The 5,642-nt window shown below is 41.6% G+C and overlaps 1 pseudogene; it reads right to left on the bottom strand.

Annotated features, from left to right (window-relative positions):
• Positions 1-2,098: 2,098 nt before the first annotated feature.
• LOC134384217 (CXXC motif containing zinc binding protein-like) lies at positions 2,099-5,135 on the bottom strand (annotated as a pseudogene).
• Positions 5,136-5,642: the final 507 nt, after the last annotated feature.

The following is a 5,642-nucleotide window of genomic DNA, read 5'->3' as shown; positions in this document are numbered from 1 at the left end:
TTGGTACCCAAACAGAGTCCACTCCTATTTCCCCTCTTTTGTTTGTTCTTCTAGTAATAGTACGCTGATTTTCTTTTGGGGAAAACCACCTGCTATTATCATTTGAGATGGAACCCGGCCCAAGAACTTCACATATGTAGTTCCCCTGGCCACAGTGTCTGGATCAGATGACCCAATTTGGTTTTTCAGCTGAGGCTGCTGGCAGGTGGGTTGATATAGGCCTAGAAGAGTCTTTCCTCTCTGGAGAGCCTGACCATGAAGCCCATGGAGGAAAGTGGAGCTAAGGTTTTTTTGAGCTCCTGGATCCAGCATGCCCAAAGCTAAACCCAGCATGCCCTGGACTTTCATCGAATGAGCCAGCAAATGACCTCTTTTGGTTTTTAGCACGTTTTAATTTGCTTCTAGCACTTTCAGCTGAAAGGGTTTTGATTAATACCACCATGGAAGTAGATCAACTTGGGGTTGGGGGTAAAATTTAAATTTCAGGTAAGATCATTTTTTACTTGTAAACCTATTTCTTTAGATATTTCATATATCACATTATTTCTTTAATATATTTAGGGCAAAATAATCTAGTCTATTACATAATTCTTTTTGTATTTATAATCTAAGGAGCACAATAGGGTCTTGCATCATGAGAGAACATTATCTGAAGCATGTACAAAATAATTCTGCATCTTCACCAGAAGAGAACACCATAGCTGTCTGAGTGTGGCCTAAGCAAGAACATGATGACTGTGTAATTCCAGCCTAGACTTGTGGGACAATCCTGGCAGTCCATTCTAGAGGCATCCCTCACAGATCAGAAGGGGTGGGCAGAGGTAAAAAGGGCAAGTCACAGCAGAATGTGGACAACAAATTAATGGAATTTGTTATCCCCGGGGTCTTATAAACCAAATTAGTAACGTGGAAAGGCATAGATAAATTTACTATTGTGAGATAAATGGTGACTTTTTGACAGATAGAGGACAACTTGGGAAAACATCTCCTAACCTTTAGTATTCACAGAGTGGATGGGGGGAGAGAAGAGACCCTCAAGACTTAGAGAGTCCTGAGTCTGGTTTGGCCTCTTGAAAGCTGTGCGATCTCCAGCCCACTTATCAGTATGGGGTCAAGATACTGCTACCTGACATCATTGTGGACAGCTCAAAATAGATCATTACTTTATTGCTTTTAAAAGACACTGAACAAAGTTGAAAATAAAGTTCTAATATAGTCGGAACTTCATATCCATGGGTTCTGCATCTGTGGATTCATTGAAGTGAGGACCAAAAATATTTGGAAAAAGAAATTCCGGAAAGTTCCAAAAAGCAAAACTTGGGTTTGTCACCTGCTGAACACTTAGTTAAATCCAAGCAAATGAAGTGATGTGTAGGCATTGTAGTAGGTATAGTAAGTAACCTAGAGATGATTTAAAGTATATGGGAGGATGTGCATAGGCTGTAGGCAAATACCATGCCATTTTATATCAGAGACTTGAGCACCCTTGGATTTTGGTATCCACGGGTGTCCTGGATTCAATCCCCTGTGGATACTGAGGGACAACTATACAAATAAAAGACTGCTAGGAGTGGACCTCTAAAGTCCTTTTAACCCTGAAATCTGAAGTGACACCAGCTAACAGCAGTGCTTGGGCTTACTTTTGAGCCAACCTGTTCTACATGGTGTCTTGCTTCAGGACTGCTGGGCTTATGGCATCATTCCCCAGGCTCAGCTGCCCTGTGTGCCATTGGCCTTGCCATCTTTGTCCCTCTGGGTTGACCTGTCTGCTTTCCATAAGCTGGAGAACCCTTAGAAACTGTGTGCTCCTTGCATATTTTGCAAAGTGGGTCACATGCAGAATTTTAAATTATGGGAAGATGCCAGGAAACAAAGACCCCGGGTATGAATTCTTATTTGTGGAAGGAGTGGCTGCTGCCTGACTCTACCTTCATGCACTAGTGCAGCACAAACAGGGACTTTATTAGCGGGCTTGGGAAGCTGTGACAGAACCCCGCACGTAGGCTATGAGGAGTTGGTACAGCTGCCAGGAGACAGGAATGAAGTGTCCAGCCTCGGTGGGCTCTGCTGCTTGGGGTACTTTTTTCCTTCTTAGTTCTTAGGGCGAGTGTGCAAGGAAGAAAGACTGGTGGGTGACCTCATAGATTTCCACTGACTCCCTGAGCCTTTTTGCCTTAGTTAGTCTAGTCCTTTCTCTGCAGATTAATGTCACTGAAGATTGTCCCTGACTCCACAGCCCTGGCAGTGAATCCAGCCTGGGCTGGAAACCAAGCAGTCCAAGGCCCCGGCACTCAATCTCTACTATGGTCTTGAACTTCTAACTGTCTTCAGTATTGTGAGATTTGAGTGTGCTGCTCAAATCTTGGTGGAGTTTTCCTGTGCACATAGCTTGCACTTCTGGATCATGGAGGTACTGTCACGGCCTCCTTTCAGTGCCACACTGTCCGTCAACCAGAGGTGCTGCCCCTTCTCTGCAATCTCACCACAGTTGCCCCATTTCATCTTCAGGTACCATTGGAAGTCTTTTTCCACAGGCTGGAGGCCGGTGATGTTCTCCAGCAGGGGTTTGAACTGCAGTGTGATTTTCCCTTGATGTCCTGGGTCAGCCTGGTGCTGGCTGTGGTCCCTTATTTATGCTTTATCCCTTGTGCTTAACATTAATATACTACATACCTTATTTTTTAATCTTTTTTGTGGTCTGTCTTCACTCCTACATTAGAAAATCCATGAGAGAAATAACTTTTATCTGTTTTGTTTCGTTTCTTTCCTTTCCCGCTATATTCCCAGCCCTGAGAGGAATGCCCGGCATGTGCTAGGTGCTCAGTACATATTTATGAATGAATACTAAGAGCAGGGTTTGGAGGTTTCTCCATGCTACATGTGAGCCCTTTAGTTAGTGGATGTCCTTGTTCACTGGGTGGTGGGAAACTCATTGTGGAGTGGTTTGAGCAGCCAGGTTGGTGGTGGTGGCAGTTGAGAATCTTGGAGTAGCATCTCTGGCAAGTACTGGTGCATGCTGGTCCAATATCAGCTCTGGGTTTTTCAACATCTCCTGGACTTTTCTGCCTCTGCACCTTTGCTTGAGCTGTGCCTTTCATGGGATGTGACTGCCTCTTGGCTATAGATGTCTATCAAATTTTTAACTATTACCAAGATATAGCTTACAATCCATTTACTGCAAGAATCCTTCTTAAATCACCTAAATCAAAATAAATTTAATTTTTTCTCCAGCTTTATTAAGGTATAATTGACAAATAAAAATAGTATATATTTCTGGAATACAATGTGATGTTTGGATATATGTATACATTGTGAAGTGATTAAATGATCTGTTATCTTGCATATTTACTTTTTTGTGGTGAGAACATTTAAAATCTACTGCCTTAGCAATTTTCAATTATACAATACAATATTGTTAACTATCATCACCATGCTGTACAGTAGTAGATCTTTTGAACTTGTTCATCCTATCTAATTGAAACTTTTTACCCTTTAACCATCATCTCACTATTCACCCCAGACCAGGATAAATTTATTTCTTCCTTTAGATACCCATAGGACTGTTTTGTGCCCCTATTGTATCATGGTCACAGTCTGGCTTGTACTAGAATTATTTATGTATCTGTTGTCTGCATCATTAAATTGTGTGCTCCTTGAATGCAGGGACTGATTCTTATTGCGTTCTTTATGGGCTCAGGCACAGGGCTGGACTCATAGTATATGCTCAAAAATGCTTTTGTAGAATTAAATTTATCATTTTTTTGAGAAATATATTCCTCTATGGACTCCATGATTTAATTACCCCAGATGTTCCTGACAGTTTACCAGAGAATAAATTATTCATCTGGCAGGCAGCATCTCAACTATTTTCTTCATATATCTAGTTGAAAGATAAATGCAAAATAAGCGCCAAACAAATGCAGCATGTACCATCCAGGAAACACAAATGGATATGTCACTTTAATGCTCTTTAAATGGCCCAAACTAGTTAAACTGTGCATCTGATTTTTCAGTTCATGCAAATCATGATGTATACACTTGTTAGTTTACAAAAGGTGGCCATAATTAAATTATTAAATATCCAATAATTACCATGTGGTTTTACTACTTGTGCAGCTTCTAAATTTTAAGAATGTAAATTCTTTCTTTATAAAAATATTCAATAAAGACAATTTAGAAAGTATAGAAAAGTAGAATTATCAAAATGTCATTCGTAGTCCCAACATTTAAGGGCATTCAAATAACATTTTGGTGCATTTTCTAGTCTTTTTCCATGTATAGGTGAATTTTTAGAAATCATTTTTATGTATATTTGAATTTATAATTGCTCTTATTTCTAGAGGAATTTTTTAGGTTCAATTAAATTAATTTTCTTAATGCAGTACAGGAATTTATTCATGTATTTTTTCTAGTTGTGGCTATGGTGATTCTTCATAGAGTATAGCTAAAGGTTCTATATCACATAGTCTTAATACCTTATTTTTATTGTTAAGATACCTTTGGCAACTACAATAGGGAAAATTTTATGTCCTCATATACTCAACCAAGACACAGAAAACATGAACCTTAAAAAAATGGATAAATTGATTGCAGGGTCAAGACGGCAGACTAGAGGTGCCCAGGGAGCACTCTTCTCACAAAAAAGGACCAGAACCACTGACAGACAGCTAACTATTGACAGGAGCATTGGTCAGAGTATGGTAGTACAGCAGGAAACTGGTGAGATCATTGTGGAGCACAAAACCCCAGAAGAGTAGCATAGAGAGGAGAGAGAAGCGTACAGTCTCAGCTGCCGTGTCTCTGGCACTGTGAATGGTGTGGAAAGAATTTTCCCTTGAAGAGAAAAGGTAGGCAAAAGACACACCAACCTCCATCTTCACCACAAAGATCTGCATATCCTTTGGTAGGACAAGCCTGAAGCTAAATGTGGGGAGCACCCTAGAAAACACACACTGAATTTCTCTAGAACACTAGCACAAATGGTGCATTCCTCAGCCCCCTACCTTGGGGTCCAAGGTGCCATCTTGAAACTGGAGGCATTCTGGGAGCATGACCTGCCCCGGGGCCAGTAGCCACAGTACTTCCTCAGCTTTAGGGCTCTGCCCTCCACCCAGCACACTTACAGGAAAGGCCATAATGCCCTGGTCCCAGCAGCTTGAAGCCCAGGCTTGCAGCAGCTGTGACTCTAGTTCTGTAGTCTTGGCAGCTCTAGTCCTGCTGAACTGATGCAGCTGCACATCCCCAGCCAGAGATCAGACAGGCAGCTTCAGTACATACCAGTGCACATATCAGGGTCACAAGACACTAGCCAGGTTGCCAGCAAGTCTGCCCAGGGTCACCCAACTCAGCCAAGGAGAGACAGGGCACCCAGGTGCTTCTTCTGAGAGCTTGGGATCTTGCCCACAACCTCAACGACCCAACATAGTGTCACTCACTCCAGCAGAAAACCACTGAGTGCCCCAGCTGCTAGTCCACAGAGGCATTCACACAACTTCAACATTGAATACCACATAAGTAACCACACAGAGACTACACTACTGTGTCTATCCAGAACTAAATCTAAAATATCATACACAATGGTCAAAACAAAACACATCTCAAAAATCACTCTAGAGTAATAGCAGAAGCAACTGCTCTACTAG

This window comes from Cynocephalus volans, chromosome 8 (assembly GCF_027409185.1).
Source record: "Cynocephalus volans isolate mCynVol1 chromosome 8, mCynVol1.pri, whole genome shotgun sequence".
NCBI classification, from domain to species: domain Eukaryota; kingdom Metazoa; phylum Chordata; class Mammalia; order Dermoptera; family Cynocephalidae; genus Cynocephalus; species Cynocephalus volans.
Note: the sequence above shows the minus strand (reverse complement) of the source record. Positions and strands in the feature narration are given on the sequence as shown.